Source organism: Culex quinquefasciatus, chromosome 3, assembly GCF_015732765.1.
Source record: "Culex quinquefasciatus strain JHB chromosome 3, VPISU_Cqui_1.0_pri_paternal, whole genome shotgun sequence".
NCBI lineage: Eukaryota > Metazoa > Arthropoda > Insecta > Diptera > Culicidae > Culex > Culex quinquefasciatus.
In genome coordinates this window covers 142,687,098-142,709,917 of record NC_051863.1, presented here as the reverse complement: position 1 = coordinate 142,709,917, position 22,820 = coordinate 142,687,098, and the positions used below count along the sequence as shown (strand labels likewise).

Sequence of the window (22,820 nt, the reverse complement as noted above, 5' to 3'; positions counted from 1 at the left end):
ATTGCACTGTATCGCTCAGTAGTTCGTCATCCGTTTTGTGTCTCTGGTGCCTTGGGTCTGCCACTCCTTTGGCCAATTCTCTCGGCACTGCGCTGTTTCACTCCAACTGCAGCAACCCGCGAGTGTGTGTGGTGCCGCGCGCTCTTGCCATTCACTATTTTACTGTTTTAATCATTATTTTTCCTCTTCTGAGAGTTGGGCCTCTCTTTCCGATATATTGTTTGTTGTTTCCTCGTGTGATTGATGGCGAACGCACGTTTTTTTTGAGCATTTTGATCGCGAAACTGATCTTTTGGTGTTAGAGTTCTTGCTCGTGATGAACGGAATAGTTCTCGTCGGGATTCGTGCGTGATCGTGCGTGGTCGGCTTAGTTCGGGCGCGAAAACAACATCGTTCTACGGTCGATCACCGTTCGATCAAACGATCGCGGGTGTGCTGATTGATGTTTTGCGAAGTGATTTTAAAATTAAGTTTTTTTTCGCGGTTCGACTCCCTTACAGTTGAGTCAGAGGGTTGACTTTGTGAACCGCAATCGAATCTTTTGAGCAAGATCGTCGTTTAAAGAAATTTGCACAAAATTTCCATTTCATCCACGTTTGGCAGTGTTGGTGAGTTCCAAGAAGTGAAACAAATCGTTTTGCGCAAGCAAAAACGCGTGCTGCGCCAGGAATAACACGTGAAAGTATCAACAAGAGGAAAAAAAAACCTGCAAAAAAAGAAGCAATCAAAGTCGAGAGAAAAAGAGAAAAATCAACAAAAAGAAAATTCCAACAACACAACCAAACAACATAGAAGAGCCGTTTGGCGCAGCATGAAGCATAACGAAAGTGTAGCAAAAGGTAAGAGAAGACAAAACAGGAATATCGAAACAGCGCGAAAAAGCAACAAATGCAGCAAGAAGAACTGCTTTGCAAACGGGCTGTGAGTGTGTGTGACTGTATTGGTGAGGGGCAAAAATGTAAACAGAACAGCATAAGCGGTGAAGAAAGGAACCACAGAGAGAAAAAAAACCAAGCCGGAAAGAAAGGGTCAGGGTGAAGGTGCAAAACCGGTGCACGAGGACAGTGCTTGTTGCATAAAGTAGGCTGGTTCAAAAAATAGCATTGATAGTATTGATTTTGTCAATTTCTCTACAATATTTAAAGTACACAACTTGAATTTAAATTTGTAAATTATAAGAAACTTATGCACTGATTGTTTTCCATTGAACCACCCTAACGCCACGGTAATAAATATTTACCGGTGTGGATCTAATTCTTAAACCGGCATAGCAAATGGGCCGCAGTCGGAGTCACGTGAGTCTTGGGCATGTGCTAGGCGGTCAAAAGCTTGTTTGCAAGTATTGGTGATGTTATGTAAATTATGGTGCACAAAAATGTGGTTCCCTCTTGGAGCACGTTTCAACATGTTTCGACTTGAACAGGAATACTTCTTTTAAGAAAAAAAAAAACCAATGAAAAATATTTTTTTCTGCTTCTTTTAAATTATGTTTATTATTTAATTTCAGTTCAGCGAGCCCAAATAAGTCAAATTCGAACCTTTTAAATAACCAAATGAATATGATTATAGATTGGAAATACTTTATTTCCAGAAAATGAAAATACTAGTAATACTCTGAAGTTTTACAATTTTTTGCGAGTTTTTTAATTTTAATTTTTTTATCTGAATGAAGCTTTATCCATACATTTCCTCTGTCAAAAGAAGCCATTTTGCATATATTGTTGGTTATGATAAAAACTATCCAAAAAAGAAAAAAATATCGTTTTTTTCACTTTTTATCTGTTAAAATCGATTTAAATCTGAGTAATCCTCTAAAAAACACGAAATTACGCGGCATGCCAATTAAACAATGAGATTTCACGGCAATTTTGCGGTATTCTAAAAACTTCTCAAAATAAACGTAAAAAGGTATTCTTTTAGCAAAATTATACACTCAACGTTAACAACGTAGGACCTTATAAAAAAGTCATGAATTTATGATTCAGCTGTTTTAATTTTATTGAGATTTTATAAAATTAATTTGCTCAAATACCTCCAAAACGAAGCACGACCTGAACCTCTAATTCATCATAACTAGAATCAAGTGCAAGAAAGGGGTTTTTTGCTTTCCTAAATTATAACAATCGAAAAATTTCAGTATTTTAATAAAGTTCAAGCAAAACTTCATTAAAAGCACTTTTTACATTTATTGATGAATCCAAGAAAAAATATACATTGCAAATGGTTAAGAAATATATGTATTATTTTTTTATCAATTTGATGAAAACACATAATTTATGTTCAAAATATTAAAATGCAATTTTACAAAAAAAAGGAATTTTTGCATTTTCTTTCAGAGAAGTGATGATTAATGTTTTTCTACAAACTGTTTTTTCTTGCATTTTTTTTGCGTTTTTTAATACTCTAATGAACAATATTTTCAAAAAATAGTTTTAGAAATGATATGAAAAACTTTTTTTAATTGTAAACTGCTTTTAAAATGCTTGTTAGAAATCTTGAACTTTTGAGTGAATTTTCTGATCAAGATCAGGACTATTGAGAAAAAAAAGGTTCACGGAATTTTTTTCGATTTTTTAACTAACTTTTTGTTCACAAAAACTCAATTTCCCAAAACATGTATTTTTTGGATTTTCGAGATTTTTTGATATATTTTAGGGGACAAAACCCCGCAACTTTTGATATAGAGAAGCATGGCCAAAAATAATGTGATTTTTCGAAAAAACGATTTTTTTTTCCAAATTAAAATTTTACCTCATTTTTTATGTAAAATTGAATTTGCAATCGAAAAGTACTTTACAGATTTTTTGATTAAGGGCTCCGTTTTCAAGATATAGTCACCGAAAGTTTGATTTCTAATCTAATCTAATCTAATCAGACCCTAGCGCAGCCAATCTTTCGAAGGGATCCTGGAGAGTGCCTTAGGTTAGATGACGCCTCACTCTTTTTGTCATTTATTAACATTTGTAGTGCGCCATTGCATTAGAATGCATTGAAACATCACAAGCGTTAAATCGGCCAGGCCTACTGCGTAAAGCCGTATCGCAGAGATGAATCGTAATTGGATTGAGTTTGAGCACAGAGTGTTCGAACAACAACACAATTTTGAATTGACAGGGGAGGAAGAAGCGTGGGGACACACCACCATACGCTCCGAGATTTTGGTTGTATTCGTTGGGAGCACCATGCTAAGAAGGTTTGGTACTCCGGGACCCTCTGGGATGGGACATTGTATTTCCACGAATGCCCTGGACACTATTTGCCGTGGTTATAGCGCCACAACTCGCTCTCTGTAACAGTATTCCTAATTCCAGTCCACGCTCACCAAGTCGTCATGGCCTAGTGGTTAGCATTTTTGCTTACCAATCCAAAGGACGGAGGATCGAACCCCGCCTCGAGCGACTTTGATTTTTCGTTCATATTCATCATTTCAAATTTTATGTGTTCTTAACTTTCTCGTTGGGAGCAGATGGGAATCGAACCCAGAACCATTCGCTTACAAAGCGAACACCGTAACCAGTCAGCCACGGCCGCTCCTTATATAGTCACCGAAAGTTTGATTTTAACGAAATATTTGCATTTTTTAGATTTTCAAAAATATTGACCATGAGTGACCATTTCCAAAAATATATTTTTGAAAAGTTCAGAAAATCTGACAATATCTCGGAAAAAGTTAGTTTGATTTTTAATAAAAAAAAAACTGTAGTGAAATTTTCTGCTATTTTCTATTAAAAATATTTTTTTATCGTTTTCAAATATAGGTATGTTTGTTAAAACCTAAGGTTGCCCTTTTTGTTAAGGAAAAAAAAAACAAAACTGAACGTTTCACAAATGTTCTGAAAATTTCAAAACAGATTGAACAAAATACCCCCTGAGCAGTTCTCTGAGATTACAGCTATTCGCCAAATTTCAAATGTCAAGCTCAATATTCAAATTTCCGACCCAAAAATATCATAAATCATTTTTAGTTATGCCACAATCAAAAATTTCAAAAATATCATTTATTTTCTAAACTTTTCGTTTTGTACCGATCTGTGGTCCCATAATTCAAAATTTGCAACAGAATTAATAAAACTTTATTTAATATCAAATGTTTGAATAAGCGTTAACAAATGCATTCCTTACAAATGACAAGTTTTTATTTTTTTATGAAATTTTACAATGAGTAAAAAAGTTTGACAACTTATTATTGAAGAAATTTTGAAAGGATTGATCAAGGGGTTTCCAGCATCGTGTCAGACTGGTCACTAATCCGGAATTACTTGGAATTTGAGCAAGTAATTCTGTAATTCCGGATTTACTGAGTAATTCCAGAGTAATCCTGGTAATTCCTAATAATCCCAGTAATCCTGGTAATTCCATGATTCTTGTTTGTGAAAACAAACTTCAGAAAATAATAAAATAATAAAAAATAACTGTTAAAAAGATAATTTCGATAAACCTTTTATAATTCTATTTATTGCCAATTAATTTTCATGTATGAAACCAAAGTTACAGCTAGTACGGGATCATTCGGATTTTGAGTAAGTAATTCAGTAATTCCAGAATTACTCCGCAATTCTGCAGTAATTCCTGTAATTCTGGAATTACCTAGTAATTCCGTAGTAATTCGAGTAATTCCATAGTTACTCAGTAATTCGTGTATTTCCCATTAACTCAAGTAACTACTAGTAATTCTTTAAAGGTAAATCGGCAGAATGCATTTTGCTTTTCCTTGATGCTTTTTATGGTTGTAAGAAGTACAGAGCGGATTCGAAATGTCCGCCAATTTGGATGCTCTCTACACAGAAAAAAATATGTAAATTTACACAGCACGTAATTGCTGTTTCTTATGTAAACTCACTCAATGTAATGTTGAAATATGATGTAATGAGCAAAAAGTAATGGAAATTACTCCGATGTAAATCTAAATCTAATGTAAATCATGAATCTAATGGAAACGTTGAGCATGGAAACTCAAATCTGATGAATTTCTACCCGCGTTCGGCTTCCTGTAAATTCCTATTTAATGTAAATCATATATCCAATGTATTGCTGCCAAACGTTGACTTCAAAACTACCCGAACTAAAAATAGTTATGTTTGGTTCTCTTTCTATCGCTCTCATAATTCGCTGGCTCACTGCCTGTGCCTCGACCTGAACAAGTTGATGCTTTAGCAGCTCGATTATAAAATGCGAAGATGGCTCAGTCGGCAGCGGGTAGCAGCAGTAACACCGAACATCCTACCCGTCGTCTGTTCGATTCCAGTCCAGCGTTATTCCACTTGGCCGTCGACGAGAAAGCGTCCCCTACCTGTGAAACAACTTTTTAGAATCAGAATTTCCTTTTGCTGCCCGCTTCAATAATTTTAAAATAGAACATAGGCCACACCCTTTTCCTACTGCAATCCAAGTCGAGCTTCTCATTCCCATTGGCCAATCAGAATTAGTTGATTTGAAATAATGTAAATTCCAAAACTAATGTAAATTTCAAAACTAATGTAAATTTTCAAAACTAATGTAAATTTCCAATGAATCTAATGTAAATTTCCAATGGATCTAATGGAAATATACATCATTTATCATGATACCTTTTGGTACATGATAAATAATGTAAATTTACAGAAATATTATTTTCTGTGTAATTCAAATGTATTCGGATGAAAAACATTCAAACGTCAAAATCAGTTGTCAAACTGACGTTGATGTTTACCACATTATTCCAAGTAGGGCGTCCAATTTTCCCGAGTTTTGAGTTTATCGGAAAACGGAAAAAATATATTTTTTATCCCGGGAAATTTTTGAAAACGTCGTAAAATCTATGTTTTCTTTATATTAGTTATGTTTTTAAAATCAAACTACTAGCTCAATACTATTAAAATCAATCTAAACAGGGATAGCACTTTTAGATAGTTTTGAAGATTTTTTTGTTCTTTGTTGTGCTTTGAATTTTAAATGCAATCAAACGCCAAAATCAGTTTTCAAAATGATGTTGATATTTACCCACTTGTTCGAGGATTTCCAAGCAGGACGTCTAATTTAGTTTCTCGGAAAACGGGAAAAATATTTATTTATTCCCGGAAAGTTTTTAGTTTTTGAAAAAGTAATAAAATCTATGTTTTCTTTATATTTGTTATGTTTTTTCAGCTTTAAATTTATAGAATTAGCTCAATACTATTAATATCAATCCAAACAAGGATAGCAGTTTTTAGATAGCTTATCATTCCAACGCCCAAGGCTCCAAAAAAGTTGTAACGGTAACTTCAACTCGCTGGTTCTCGGGCATAACTCAACCAATCAAGATGATTCTTCTTTCTAGTGATTTGTAAGAATGTCTAGATGATCCTAAAATTGTGCAGAACTTAATTCGATTAAATCTGTAATTTTTGCGATCAAAAACATCGTTCCAACTTTTTTTTTTCGCATGTAAAAAAAAATCGCCAAAAATTCCGCGGCGGCAGTCGTTTTAAAAAAGGTAGAACGATGTTTTTGATCGCAAATATTACAGATTTGAGCGAATTAATTTCTGCACAATTTTAGGATCATCTAGACATTCTTACAAATCACTAGAAACAAGAATCGTCCCGATTGGTTGAGTAATGCCCGAGAACCAGTGAGTTGAAGTTACCGTTCCTCCTTTTTTGGGAGGCTTGGGCGTCTGTGTAAGTTGGACATGCGTTGGGCGTTCCAGCATTAAACAATTTTTTGCTGTTCTCTGTTGTGCTTTGAATTTTATATGCACCACATTTCTAATTCAAATTAAATAAGTATCTTATAAATATTTATTTTTGAAGCTTGAAAATTGGTTTAAGATGTCTAAAAACAAAAATGACAACAAATAAAATGGTACCAATTTATGTAAAATTTTAGAAAAGTTTAAACTTATTAATTGTAATACTAATGTAATTTCCAGGCCAAATTATGATTTTTGTTTAATTTCGGAAATTCCCGTACAACAAATAAAAATCCCGGGAATTTTGTGCCAGAAATTTCCGGGATGGACGTACTATTGCCAAGCACGTGGTTTTGTGCATTTGACAGCTGTCATTCGATCCAATTCTCAATATGCTGGAAGCTAGGCAGTAATTCCAAGTTATTTTTATAAATTTGAGCAATTCTGCGTGGTTTCTGGAAATCCCAAGTAATTCTGGGAAATCAAAGTAATTCATGACATATTGCCAGTAATCCTGGTAATTCCATTTAGACTGGTCAGTAATCCTTGATGCTGGAAACCCCTTGGGATTGATTGAAAAAATAGGAAAACTTCACCATTTTTTAACATGTAACTCTATAATATGGAAGATCAATTTGTGATAGTCACAATTTAATCCAAACAGAAACTTATTTCGCTGTTAGGATGCATTCTCAATTAGAGACAGCCCGAGGTGAAGGCGCTTCAAATTGATTCGTTTTAGACAATTATTAGCTTTGTGTTTCATATAACCAGCATGGACCGTGAAGATTTCTCTAATAAACTAGAAGTTCTCGCAATTGCTTAGGGCACATCTTGAATGGATTTTAATTAAACAATACTTTGTTTGTGGTTAACCTTACATTTGAACATTTTTATATGATTTTTTTGTGATATTAATCATGATTAATTTGTATTACTTAATTGATAACGATAATAGAATAAAAATATTTAAAAAAATATCAAGCTAAAACATTATTTGCAGCAAAAAAGTCTTCTTGGCTTCATCAAATCACATTGAGCAAGTCACGCGATATCTGGCACCATCTCCGACCATCCCATTCATAATCATAACATGCCCCGGCGGTGGACGAACATCCAACTCCGGGAGTGGCACGAGTTGTTTGCCAACTCCTTAAATGTGCTGCCCCTCGAACGCACCCTTCTCCCTTCTCTACCCTTCCCTCTAACTGTTCTCCTTCAAATTTCACGATTGCGTGTCTCCACCCGGCGAGTTCAGCCCTCGACGGCTCATCCACCAAGTTTTGCGAAAAAAGAACCTGCCAAACTGGTCCTCTCTTCTTTCTGTCTACTCTTATCTTGCCCCACACCAGCAGCAGCAGCCGCAGCAAAAGGTCTCTTGGCAACTGTGGACAATGCTTGCAGCAGATCCTCCCAGCGGGACGACTGTTCGGGAGTTCTAGGAACCGCGCTCAAGTATAGCACTTCAGACGAGGACCTCGGTTCCTCGGAATGCAACAAGTGGTCATATGTTTTCATTAAGGATTTAGAGGTGGGCTGGTCCAATATTTTACGATTTTTGAGATACGTATTAGATTGTTCACATGACCTTTAAATAATGAACGTGAGACATTTTTTAATGTCTTTCAAAGCGTTATTTTAAGCCTTATCGCATTACGTCATATTGGGTGTTTTTCAATAAATCACGATCCAATAAAAATAACCCATGCTGATTTTTTGGGTTTGACTCAACCTTCCAGAAAAATGACCATCATCCACGTGCCTATCAATTCCACGGCCAGCACTGCCACCGACCTGAAGTGGCAAATATATATTCTATTATCGCCTGTCCGCTCATCTTTTTACTTTTTTTTGATTTATTATGCGCAAGATTCAACTATAAACGGTCAGCGCGGCTCACTTCTTTCGTAGGGGATATTAGGGAAAATCAAAACTGTTTTTTTTTTCTTTTTATAAAATTTCAACATAATAAAACGTTTGCTTTTCAGTATGCGTGTTTGGCTAATTCTGATTGAAAAAAAAAACTTTTAAACGTTTTTTCTCATTTGCTTCAAAATGCACATGGGACAAATATGCAATTTGAGCTGTGGAATAAATATTATTTGTTTTTTGTTAACTTCCATCAAGGTTTATTATTTCTCTTTAGAGTAGTTCAATAGGATTTCGCAAATCGACTCTTCTATGATTTTTTTTTTTTAAATTGAATGAAACTTTGTGTATGCAATCCCTTTGTCAAAAGAAGTCATTTTGCAACATTAGTTTTTGATACAGGTATAATTTTGGGGTCATGGGTATGTCAATGTATGAAATTTTATATCTGATGGGATTTTCTGATCGATTTGGTGTTTCAGGACTCTTCAGAAAAAATAGGTCACAGAAAAAAAATTAAATTATTTTTTTATGACCAAGGTTTGAATTCCATAATACGTAGTTTTTTACATTCGAGATTTGTTTAAGGGGACTAGAAAGACGTCCTTTGAGCCCCTGGTTCAAATCTGGTTTTGGAGATATGAATTTTCGAAAAAAGTGTTTTTAAACATCTAAAATCTGAGCTAAATAGATTAAAAATCGCAGAATTTAATTTGCAATCGACAAGTACTTTACATTTTTGATAAAATATATCGATGTCAAGTTATAGCTATCGTTAGGTATACGTTTGTGTTTAGGTATTTTTAGAGTGTAAAAAATCATTGAAAACAAGCTTACTTAAAAACAAATTTGAAAAGCTTAGTAAAATTATTTTATTCTGGAGCATTGAAAATAGAACAGTTAGTTTCAGAGATACAGCCTCACAAAGAATCCCAATCGAAGAAAATAATTTTCTCCGTCAGAGACTTACCCTGTAATTTTCAACTAACAATATCTCGGAAACTGTTGGTCCGATTTTCAATGATAAAAAGTGAAACTTTTGCAGCATTTTCTAATCTTTTCACTAAAAATATTTCAAAAAATTTATAATTTGGTTCAACAAGCAAAATAAGGAAAATTAACAATTTTTAGACCTCTCTATTCATCCTATTCATAACCAACAGTTTTGCCGAAAACACCAAAACGATTAGAATGTTTTTTCTCAAAATACAAAATTTCACATACACATTGCAAATGGAATTCAAAAACATTCAAAAGAAATTGGCGGATTCGTAGATAACTACTCTAAAGACAGAAAAAACATATTGCGGAATATGTAAAAAAAAACATTAAATTCCAATGTTTTAATGGTATTTGAAGTTAGAGTCTGATTTCAACATCATTAAAGTTTCTATGTTCACATGATTATTTCAAATTTGATTAAGTTTTTTTAGAACATAGATTTTTTCAATATCACTAATGTTTGTGTTTTTTCACTATGTTTTCAAATTTATAATCACATTATTACAAATGTTTGCTCTCAATGTTTTGCTGTAATTTCTGAATTTGTAAGAATTAATGAAAAATTATGGAAAAAAATAATCTTCCTAATCAGTGGTACAGTAGTTGTTCGGTAACTGGGCTGAGAACGTAGCCCAGTCACCGAATTTTGCTCGTTAACTGGGCTGAACAAAAAATAACGAGGGGACCACCGATGCATCATATTTTCCAGATGAAATATAAAAATAAAAGTTACTCAAATTTATTTAAAATGCTTACTTTGCATATTTCTTTAACTGTAACTTAAAATTAAACAAAAGTTTTAAAAAAAGTTTTTTTATTTATTGAATATGATTTTTGCATCCATTAACCCCTCGGTCATTTTGGTTTGTTTTGGTTTTTTGACGTTTGTCTGCTTTTTAACTGGACTACGGCCCAGTTATCGAGCGCCCAGTTAAAAGGCAGCCCAGTTAAACAACACCCAGTTACCGAAAAACTACTGTATAAAACTCTATATAACTATATAAAAAACGAAAGTCAAACAAATTTAGTTATTATTATTTAAAACATTAAAAACTTAATAAAATCATAAACAGGTTATTACTGATGGCACATTTGTTTAATTTTTTTGTTTTTGTTTTTTTATGTAGGCCTTAAAACATATAAATCACGAAATGTTTGGAATAATCTTGCTAGTATTAGTTTGTAAATTTCAATTATTTATACAATTTATTCTTCGTTAAGCTGAACTTTTTCCTTCTTGTTGATTTTTAAACACAGTTCTGACTCGATTATATTACTTTGAATAATTTAATCATAATTTTTGCTTTAATTTTCAAATCAATGTAAAACATTTTAGTAATTATATTTCTGGAGTTTTTTTTTTTAGAAGGTCCAATAGACTAAATTTCCAGTTTTTGCTTTTTGAGTGTTTTTTGAAACCGCCTTGAGTCAGGGGTATCAAAAACAATCAAAAAGCAAAAACTGAAAATTTGGTTTATTGGACCTTTTCAAAAAAAAAAAAAAACTTCAGATTAGAGCTCAACAACCCAAAATAAGACAAAGAAATGTTTTTTTCGTGATTCGTTTATCCGAAATGATTTTTTTCTGAGGACTTCAGATAATAGAGGCTGGGCTGTAGTTACTTCGTCGTTTAATAAAAAAGGTTTGCTTTTGTCGTAACAAAAATCTGAATTTATTTACTCTAACTCTAGAATGTGTCAATTTTGTCCTATTTAGATCAATTTAGTTAAAAAAAGTTTTTTTCGAAATTAGAATACTATTTTTATTGGATAATGTGAATTTTCTCAAGTTTTAACTTATGCTTGCTGGAATTCCTAGCTAGTTATTACAAGAGAGCAAAGGCATCGATTTTTTTTGGTAAAAAATAATTCCGTATTCTGCATTGATTTTATAGTACAATATTTTTGATTCTAGATTATGGAATCATTTTGGTTTTTTTTTTCTAGGCTCAGGGGATTTTTTTGTTCTATCGTATAGTCTAACTAACTACTCTCAAAAATTTTAATAAAACCTTACATCTTCTTCATCTTTATCATTTCCACAAAATCCTTGTTAACATAATGGATTAGAAGTAGAACAATATCAATATTTTTTGATTCAAAAATACTTAATAAATCATACCACATGAACTGCAATATAAAAAGTACGTAGGGTCCCAAATGGCAAGAATCGTGGACTTTTACTTCGCTTATGTTTTTTTACAAATTTGGCTGAATTATTTTAAAAACCAAACAAAATCTTAGATTTTGAAAACACTCCGTTGTACATCCCCACTTCTTCGTTTGCCGTCATTCGAACCAATTCAACCAATCCGTAATAACCTCCTCTTATGCCAGTTCAATATTTGACCAAAGACCTGGAAGAGTGGTGCAAAAATTAGACACTATCCTCACACAAAGCTACATCAGTCTATCAGAGAAGAGGCCAAAAACCAAAAAAAAAAAAAGATGGAATATTCATGAAGTATGAGTTCACCTCCCCCAACCCATCCTTCATCATCGGTCAGATCTCCCCGACCGAACGGATCGCAGAACCTCACTCTAGCTAGCGCCTCCACTACGCTCGGTGTTCAGTCGTCGATCGCTGGACGAACGACGCACGGCCTGCTGTTCTTAATTCCTTTTATTGCCCGGGGAGGACTCCTCTGCTCGGGGTGTCCGGAGTAATTGTTGTCATTCGCGAACGTTGTCGCCGTCGTCGCTGGCTTTGACCAGTGCTGGACAGTAGCGCGGTGGCACACGATACATACAAACATAAGACAACAGAAAAAACGTGTGTGAGCGAAAAGTGCCGGGAAAATGTTGGTCAAAAACGTGCCAACTTTTTATTCAGTGTCCGGCCGCGGCGCGAGATAGCAGCACTGCCCGCTGAACCACGTCCCCGTGTATTAAGGGTCCAGTGCACAGTGTCACCTTAAGTTGAGTTTGAGATTCGAAATCGGGACTTTTTGGAGGTTTCTGTGGAGTACAAAGTGCTGAAGGTTTCAACAAGTGTCCAGTGTAAAGCAAAACTCCCTTGGATCTTCTGAAAGGGCTCAACCAGCGTGGAATAGCAGCAGTTCAGAGACCCTGGCCAAATATTGGAAAGTGAGCGAGCAACGGCAGGAAACGAGCATTTGCCGAAAACTGCTGATTTGTAGCTTAGCTGATCGATAGGTTTGTGGCTATTATTGCATGGTGGCTCTTAGCATAAACATCGCTTGAAGGTTGAAAAGGAGCAGACAATATACGTATACGCTCTTTGAGGCCGGTCAGCCGCTCACCGGTGATCGGTTATGGGGATGATGATAGTGCTAAATCAGCTGTGGAAGGAGATGTGTTGCTGGCTGGACTTCGTGAGTGAGTGTCGTTGACCTGAACGGACTTGGCCACCACGCGGTGGAGATTGATGAATGTTAATCTACTAGGGTGATAGATAGGGCAAAAGTGTGGCGCGATGGGCTGAAACTTACGGGGTGTGATCGAGCTATTTATGGAAAATGAGTATATTTTGAAATTAAAAAGAGACAATTCTAACAAAATTGTTTAAACATATTTCTACTGCTTAAACTTTTCCCGAAAATTTGTATTTTCCCGTAATTATAAGTACATTTCACCTGTTGTACTACGAAATCTTTTTCTTTTTTTTTGGTTTCCTTTCATTCATGTTAAGTATTTTATATACATTTATTTTGAAGATTTTTATTAACTAGTTTTGTTAGGCCTATTTTGGAAACTTGAATGATAATTGCCTATTAACTATTTTTCAAAATTTTCCACAACCTTTACCAATTTTTGAGTGCTTTTCACTCTCCTTGATATAAACTTAAACCATTTGCTTTTATGTTGTGTGTCAAACGTAGTCTTAGACATAATATAAACTAATGCATTTTTTTTTGTAAATTTCTATGATAGGTTTAGGACATTCAATTCAATTCAATTCGGTTTTATTGGTGAATAATCAAGATACAATGAGTTATTTTGAAGTGCATAACAGAGTTTTGGAGTTCCTTACAGCTGTGTGTTGCATCATAATCCATTTAGGAAAAATTATTTCTTGAACTAAGGCACTAGCAAGAGTAAGAAAAAACTATAAAAAAACTTACAGAAATTGCAAAGGAAAGGGGATAGAGGAAGAGAAAGCTTATATCTAGATCACAGGTAATTTATCCTTTGTAGATGTGTTTGATCATTAGTTCCCCAAGGGCCAGGAATTGTTCTGCCTTGTTCCGGCAGCTCCGAAACCGCGTCATCATCTCCCCCGCGAGAGCAAAGAACTCCGGCAGGGTGAAGAGATCTTCCCCGGTGACTTCTTGCTAGGCCGTACTGCCGCTACCGGCAGCGACCACGCTGGCGAACGAACGCCCCCAACCAGGAGGGAACGCTGAGTTTTCCGCTGGAACCGTAAGCTGTCCAGCTGCAGGAACGGCTGCGCTCGTACTTCGCTGAGGAGAGTGGGACGCTGCTGCTTTCTTCTTTCTCTTTTCCTGCTCCTCGAGGTAGACCTTGCGCGCGATGCATCCGCGGTAATTGCCGGTATGGTTGCCGTCACAGTTCGCGCACTTTACGCGCGGCTTGGTTTGTTCTGCCTTGTCCCCCAAGTCCGCCTTTCGTGGCAGTGCGCACGCCTCCGAGAGGTGCGACTCACCGCACTTCACGCAGCGGGGCCGAAGGTTGCAATTCCGCGAGCCGTGGCCGAATTTCTGGCAACGGTGGCATTGCGCTAAGTCCGTCGGGTTCTTGGTGTAAAACCGCCAGTTTACCCAAAAACCGTCCAACGTCTTAGTCCGCCGCAGATCTTGGATCTTGACGGTGCCGCGGTCGAAGTACAACAGGTACAGGGTATGCGTACCCGTGACTGTTGTCTTTCGCGAGAGCACTTTTATCTCCCGTGGCTTTATTCCGGCGTTCGAGAGGTGTCGCTTCAGGTCGGCGATCGGACGGTCTTGGTAACCCTGCAAGACGACCTTAACAGGGGGCTTCTCTGGGTCGTATGTGTAGAAGTTGAAGTTGCTACGCTTCAATTCTTCAAACACCAGGTCGAAGTTCTTTTTACTCAGTGTGATCACTTGCACTGCCGACTTACCGATTTTCAGACAATATCCGAGGCCTTCCAGCAACTCGTCAACATCGTCCGCCAACGTGTCCAAAACAAAAATTGGAGGTGGTCTTCGTTCCGTTGGAGAATTATTCTTTTTTGGCGTCGGCACTTTTTTCCGTGCACGACCATCGTCGTCGTCGTCGTCGGTAGTGGTGCTACCGTCGGTGTTGTTGTTGTTTTCTTCGTCGTCGCTCAGCATCTGGAACTCGTTCCTGATGGGAATGTTGGAGGATGTTGATGTGCCACTGGTCGTGGCACCGGAGGTACCCGAACGGGTTCGCACTGGTGATCTTGGAACATATCCGGGATGAAGTAATTTTTTGTCGATTCCTTCTGCGCTCACGCTCCCCTGCGCGATGGCGGTCGACACGGCGTTGGTTTGTTTACCTTTTTGCACACGGCCGGTAGACGAACTTCGCGGGTTTTTCGAGGCCGCACTCGAACTGCCACGGCCACGGCCGGCCTTTGGCATGCTGGAGAAGCAAACTCGCGGGTAACCACAATCAATTACGGCGAAAAAAATCGAAAAAACGATGGAGCACTGAGCACTAGCTGCATGCTCTCGTGCGTACACGGAGGGAGCTGAAGGTTTAGGACATACTAAAGTTTGAATCATCAAGTGTTTCAAGTGTTTTCCTTTACAAAAAAATAGAAATAACAAGCCAAGCTAAGCCAACATTTGAATGAAAAAGTGCTTTAAAATGCATTTTACACTGTTTGCAATCATTAGTTTTCCAAAAATGTAAAATTAGCGAAACATTTATGTTTACTTATAAGTTTTTGCGGTACAAAACATCGAAAATTTTCAAAAATTCAAAAGATTTTTGAATTAACCCAAACATGCTAAAACTGATTTTAAACGCAGAGAAATGCAGTTTAAATTAATTTTTATCTGATTGCACTTACATTTCCATTGAAACTTTGAAGTTTTTTGTAAAAGTTTTTTTTTTGCCCCCTGATTTTTCGGGCCAGGGGTGACTAAAACTTTAAAAAATATTTGTATAAGCCTAACTACTATTAGCGAATTGGCATAACGGCAAATTTGAAAGAAATAATTGAAAAAAAAAGAAAAAAAAAAAAGATTTTTTGGAAAAGTTTCAATTCATGTTCACGACAAACCGAACGCCAAACGCTTTTCCTATCAGTGAACCAGCCGGATCCATATCAAGAGTGTTCCGATTTGGCTCAAATTTGGCTCGTATTTGGCTTGACCGTTCCTTGGCCAAAATAATCAGACCAGTAGTTTTTGGTTTGGCTCCATTCTGAAATAAAAATGGTCAAAATTTTTTTTTTAAATCGGATCCCTAGAGTTGCTGAACCAATTTCAGCTCACCATGTTGCCTCATAGCTGAATACACTTTCAAATCAAATGGAATTTTTTTTGCTAATTTGAAGGTCTCGGGATTAAAATGGTGTGTGAAAATATGTTTCTATATTTCTCAGGATGTTTAAAGTAACGTATTCAAAAGGGTGAAAATCTATAAACAGGATTCTGAGAAAATATTTCTTGAAAAAAAAACGATTTATCGGACATTTATTTTCGACCATATCAAATGATAAGGTTAGTTTGATAACCTTGAAAATAGTTTTGTTTCAAGGCTCAAAAATTTCACGATACTTACATTTTTTTACATTGAAAATCGGACGCATATTTGCTAAGTTATCATTACTTAAAAATTCATCGCTACTTTCGTGATATAGAAATACCTCGTTTTAATTTTGTGATTTTCTTTGGAAAACTGTATCCCAGCAACCATTGATCCAATCTTTTATATCTTTGAAGCAAATTTTCGCATCCTTTCGAAAACAAAATTTCAGAGGTGGTCAATCTTGACTCAATCTGGTCAATCATGACTTTTAAAGGTAAAAAAAGTCACGTTATATACAGAAAAACAATTTTAAGTTGATACAACTCGAAAACGGTGCACGATCTCGAAGTTTATGTAAACAATTATTCGATAACAAAACTTAATTTTACATCTAAACATTTAGTAAAAATATTTTTCCATAATCTTTTTTTTTTTTTTTTTTGAAAAAAATAATTTAAAATTTTGAGCAACTTGCGAAAAAACTCAAAATTTTGCATTTTTTGTGATCTAAAACGTTATCAAAAATGAGATTTTTCAAAACTTGTTATTTTGCACAGTCAAATTTTTGAGTGAAAAGTCCAATTAAAAGACGAGTAATAATTTTTAATTTTTATTTTTTTATATTTACTATTTTTCTGAGAAGTCCTTAGCAATACTAACAACTTTGTCGAAGACACCAAGTCTATCAGAAATTCCGTTCTTAAGACAAAGATTTTTTTTTAAATAGCAGCTGTCCATACAGCCCAAATTGTATATAAACTTGTTCGGACGAACTTGTTATGCAAAATGACTGCTTTTTCATACAAAAAACACACACAAAGTTCAATACAAATAAAAAAAACTTTGTCCGAAGTGTCAAGGAATTGTTTACATGCGACATTTATGCGAACAGGGGCAGTGTTTTTTCCGCATTTTTTTACTAAGAAAGAAAAAACCTTATACACAGGTAACGACTGCCTTTTCCGATACATTACAACGTTTTCAGAATATAATCATAAAAGAATTCACTTTATTCAAATAGTTTAATCGTTAACATTTTATTAAGATTTGAGACACAATGTTGAAGAATTTACATCATTTTATTCTAAATTGAAAGACATTTGAGCAGTTCTCTAGGATTTCGGTCATTCGTTTTTTTTTTGTATTTTTTAATCCGACTGAAACTTTTTTGGTGCCTTCGGTATGCCCAAAGAAGCCATTTTGCATCATTAGTTTGTCCATTTAATTTTCCATACAAATTTGGCAGCTGTCCATACAAAAATGATGTATGAAAATTCAAAAATCTGTATCTTTTGAAGGAATTTTTTGATCGATTTGGTGTCTTCGGCAAAGTTGTAGGTATGGATACGGACTACACTGGAAAAAAATAATACAAAGTAAAAAAAAATTGGTGATTTTTTATTTAACTTTTTGTCACTAAAACTTGATTTACAAAAAAACACTATTTTTATTTTTTTTTTATTTTTTGATATGATTTAGAGGACATAAAATGCCAACTTTTCAGAAATTTCCAGGTTGTGCAAAAAATCATTGACCGAGTTATGAATTTTTTAATCAATACTGATTTTTTCAAAAAATCTAAATTTTGGTCGTAAAATTTTTTAACTTCATTTTTCGTTTGCAATCAAAAAGTACACTTGTGAAATTTTGATAAAGTGCACCGTTTTCAAGTTATAGCCATATTTAAGTGACTTTTTTAAAAATAGTCGCAGTTTTTCATTTTTTAAAATTAGTGCACATGTTTGCCCAGTTTTGAAAAAAATATTTTTGAAAAGCTGAGAAAATTTTCTATATTTTGCTTATTCGGACTTTGTTGATACGACCTTTAGTTGCTGAGATATTGCAATGCAAAGGTTTAAAAACAGGAAAATTGATGTTTTCAAAGTCTCACCCAAACAACCCACCATTTTCTAATGTCGATATCTCTGCAACTATAGGTCCGATTTACAATGTTAAAACATGAAACAATCGTGAAATTTTCCGATCTTTTCGAAAAAAATATTTTCAAAATTTTCAAATCAAGGCTAACATTTCAAAAAGGCCAAACATTCAATATTACGCCCTTTTAAAATGTTAGTCTTGATTTGAAAATTTTTAAAATATTTTTTTCGAAAGGATCGGAAAATTTCACAATTGTTTCATACATTAACATTGAAAATCGGACCATTAGTTGCTGAGATATTGACGATAGAAAATGGTGGGTTGTTTGGGTGAAACTTAGAAAACATCAATTTTCCTGTTTTTAAACCTTTGCATTGCAATATCTCAGCAACTAAAGGTCGTATCAACAAAGTCCGAATTAGCAAAATATAGAAAATTTTCTCAGCTTTTCAAAAATATTTTTTTCAAAACTGGGCAAACATGTGCACTAATTTAAAAAATGAAAAACTGCGACTATTTTCAAAAAAATCACTTAAATATGGCTATAACTTGAAAACGGTGCACTTTATCAAAATTTCACTAAAGTACTTTTTGATTGCAAATTTGATTTTACATCAAAAAATGAAGTTAATAAAATTTTACGACCAAAATTTCGATTTTTTGAAAAAATCAGTATTGATTAAAAAATTTATAACTCGGTCAATGATTTTTTGCACAACCTGGAAATTTCTGAAAAGTTGGCATTTTATGTCCTCTAAAACATATCAAAAAATAAAAAAAATTAAAAATAGTGTTTTTTTGTAAATCAAGTTTTAGTGATAAAAAGTTAAATAAAAAAATCACCAAATTTTTTTTACCGTGTATTATTTTTTCCAGTGTAGTCCGTATCCATACCTACAACTTTGCCGAAGACACCAAATCGATCAAAAAATTCCTTCAAAAGATACAGATTTTTGAATTTTCATACATCATTTTTGTATGGACAGCTGCCAAATTTGTATGGAAAATTAAATGGACAAACTAATGATGCAGAATGGCTTCTTTGGGCATACCGAAGGCACCAAAAAAGTTTCAGCCGAATAAAAAAATACAAAAATTTAAATTGAAGAAAAAATACTTATTCCGTACAGAACTGCTCAAATGTTAATGACAATAGAAGTCAATTCAATTCAATTCGGTTTTATTTGTGAATAATCAAGTTACAATGAGTTCATTTAGGTGCACAACAGAGTTTTGGTGTTCCTTTCAACTGTGTTTTACATCGTAATTCAATCGAAAAATTATTACTAATAACTATGGAATAGACAAGAGTAAGAAAAAGTTTTCAAAAAACTTACAGAAAGTGCAATGGGAAAAGGATAGATAGAGAGAAAGCTTAAAACTAGATCACAGACAAAAATAATCAATTATAGATGTGCTTGATCATCAGCTCCCCGAGGGCCAGAAATTGCTCCGCCTTGTTACGGCAGCTCCGAAACCGCGTCATCATTTCCCCTGCGAGAGCAAAGAACTCCGGCAGGGTAAAGAGATCTTCCCCGGTGACTCCTTGCTGGGCCGCATCGCCGCTACCGGCAGCGACCACGCTGGCAAACGACCGCCCCCATCCAGGAGGGATCGCTGGGTTGTCCGCTGGAACCGTACGCTGTCCAGCTGCAGGAACGGCTGCGCTCGTACTTCGCTGAGGAGAGTGGGACGCTGCTGCTTTCTTCTTCCTCTTTTCCTGCTCCTCGAGGTAGGCCTTGCGCGCGACGCATCCGCGGTAATTGCCGGTATGGTTGCCGTCACAGTTCGCGCACTTTACGCGCGGCTTAGTTTGTTCTGCGTTTTCCCCCAAATCCGCCTTTCGTGGCAGTGCGCACGCCTCCGAGAGGTGTGACTCACCGCACTTCACGCAGCGGGGCCGGAGGTTGCAGTTCCGCGAGCCGTGGCCGAATTTCTGGCAACGGTGGCATTGCGCTACGTCCGTCGGGTTCTTGGTGTAAAACCGCCAGTTTACCCAAAAACCGTCCAACGTCTTAGTCCGCCGCAGATCTTGGATCTTGACGGTGCCGCGGTCGAAGTACAACAGGTACAGAGTATGCGTACCCGTGACTGTTGTCTTTCGCGAGAGCACTTTTATCTCCCGTGGCTTTATTCCGGCGTTCGAGAGGTGTCGCTTCAGGTCGGCGATCGGACGGTCTTGGTAACCCTGCAAGACGACCTTAACAGGGGGCTTCTCCGGGTCGTATGTGTAGAAGTTGAAGTTGCTACGCTTCAGTTCTTCAAGCACCAGGTCGAAATCTTTTCTGCTCAGTGTGATCACTTGCACTGCCGACTTACCGATTTTCAGACAATATCCGAGGCCTTCCAGCAACTCGTCAACATCGTCCGCCAACGTGTCCAAAACAAAAATTGGAGGTGGTCTTCGTTCCGTTGGAGAATTGTTCTTTTTTGGCGTCGGCACTTTTTTCCGTGCACGACCACCGTCGTCGTCGTCGTCGTCGGTAGTGCTGCTACCGTCGGTGTTGTTGTTGTTGTTTTCTTCGTCGTCGCTCAGCATCTGGAACTCGTTCCTGATGGGAATGTTGGAGGATGTTGATGTGCCACTGGTCGTGGCACCGGAGGTACCCGAACGGGTTCGCACTGGTGATCTTGGAACATATCCGGGATGAAGTAATTTTTTGTCGATTCCTTCTGCGCTCACGCTCCCCTGCGCGATGGCGGTCGACACGGCGTTGGTTTGTTTACCTTTTTGCACACGGCCGGTAGACGAACTTCGCGGGTTTTTCGAGGCCGCACTCGAACTGCCACGGCCACGGCCGGCCCTTGGCATGCTGGTGGAGCAAACTCGCGGCTAATCACGGTAAACTACGGCGAAAAAAATCGAAAAAACGATGGAGCACTGAGCACTTGACTGCTGCTTGCTCTCATGCGTACACGGAGGTGGACAATAGAAGTCAAATCAACTAAAAACAATCTAAAACGCTTTTTTCTGCATTTATAATAATATTTAGTATTTTTGGGCAGGATTAAAATATTTTGAATTTTTAAAATTCCAATGTACAGCACCGCAAAAAGTACTTTCTGATTGCAAATTTGATTTTACGTCGAAAAATAAAATTGAAAAAATTTTGCGACCAATATTTCGATTTTTTTATAAAATCACTATCAGTATAAAATATTTTCAAAATATTCAAATCAACCCCAACATTTGTCAGGGCCTACAAACCTTTAAATTCGACCATAACCAACGTTAGGGTTGATTTGAAAACTTAAAAAAAAAATTTTACTCGATTATTCGAAGGCCTTGTAAAAAATTCACTACCGATATTCGAATCATCGGATAATCGTGGCTTCAGATAATCAAGTCTGGACTAACTGGACTGGACTGGACTTTTTTGATAGTAAAAATCGGACGCATATTTGCTAAGTTATCGTCACCTAAAAATTCAACTTGATTTGGTGATGTAGAGAAACCTCATTTTTCTTGTGTAATTATTTTTCAGAGGTGGTCAAATTTGGTCATGAAATTTAAAGGTTAAAAAAGTCACTTTAGAAACAAAAATAAACGTTTTTCAGTGGATATCACTCGAAAACGGTGCACGATATGCAAATTTATTTAATTTTACATCTAAACATTGAGTCAATATAATTTTCCATCATCATATTTTTATTTGATAAATTGGCAACTCTGCCAAATGAATTGTTACAAACTAGTGCCAAACTAGCTCAAAAGATGGCATTTTTTGATTCCAAAACAATTTTGGCCCAGTAACTTGTTTGGCCTTACAAGTGGGGCCCAGTACCCACTTTGGGAAACACTGATCTAAAACATAACGAATAATTAGATTTTCAAAAATGTTTATTTTGCACAATCCAAATTTTTGTGTGAAAAGTTCAATTAAAAAGAAGAGTATTTTTTGAAGTGTAACTATTTTCTGAGAAGTCCTAAGCAATACATAAAACTTTGCTGGAGTCACCAAATCGATCGGAAATTCCGGTTTGAGACCAATATACCAAATACAATTTTTGAATATTTTAAAAGCCTTTTTGTATAGACAGCTGCCAAAATTGTATCAAATCTTGGACGGACGGACTAGCGATGCAAAATTTCATACAAATCAAAAAATAAAATAAATCGTTGCCCGAAGTGTAAGGGAAATATCTGATATGAGACATTACACGAAAAAGGGCAGTGTATTTTCTGTAATGTTTGGCTAAGAAATTACAAGAAACCTAATAAACAAACTACGAGTACATTTTCCGCGACATTACAACGTTTTCAGGATGTAATAATCATAAAAGATTTCACTTTATTTAAATTTTATTAATGTTCACCAAGGTGCGTTTGAAATTATGATCTAATTGAAATATAACTCAAATAATAAAAAAAATACTTTAAAGAAATCATATATCATAATTGTGGTGTAGCGGCACTATTCCCATTTTCGCCACACTAAGCTTTTCGACATATTCTCGTCACTTTTGCAGTTTGTCGCTATTCAAACAACATTTTCAGTTACCTACATCAACAATAGAGAGTTGCTAGCTCACTTTGATTTAAGCTATTTATTACTTTGAAATAGTCAGAACCACTTAATTAATGCTTTTATTCATGATCAAAATTCTATAATATAAATGGGCCGAGAAAGGGTATATTTCCCCTACAAGCTCGAAGAATTTGTCAATAACTCACATAATATCAACTATATCGTCCGAACAGAAATCAAACTGTTTCCTCCCTTTTTCCTTCAAAATATTTTCATATCAAA

At 35.8% G+C, this 22,820-nt stretch overlaps 1 protein-coding gene across 2 annotated transcripts in view; it reads left to right on the top strand.

Annotated features, from left to right (window-relative positions):
- The first annotated feature begins 765 nt into the window (after nt 1-765).
- The window catches only part of LOC6038405 (anion exchange protein 2), a 149,801-nt gene continuing 127,746 nt past the window's right edge, over nt 766-22,820 (top strand). The window contains exon 1 of one of the 2 annotated variants that reach the window (XM_038258971.1): nt 766-839. The gene's annotated coding sequence lies outside the window, so the exon portion shown is untranslated. The remainder of the gene's footprint in view (nt 840-22,820) is intronic. The other variant, XM_038258976.1, reaches the window with a different exon arrangement.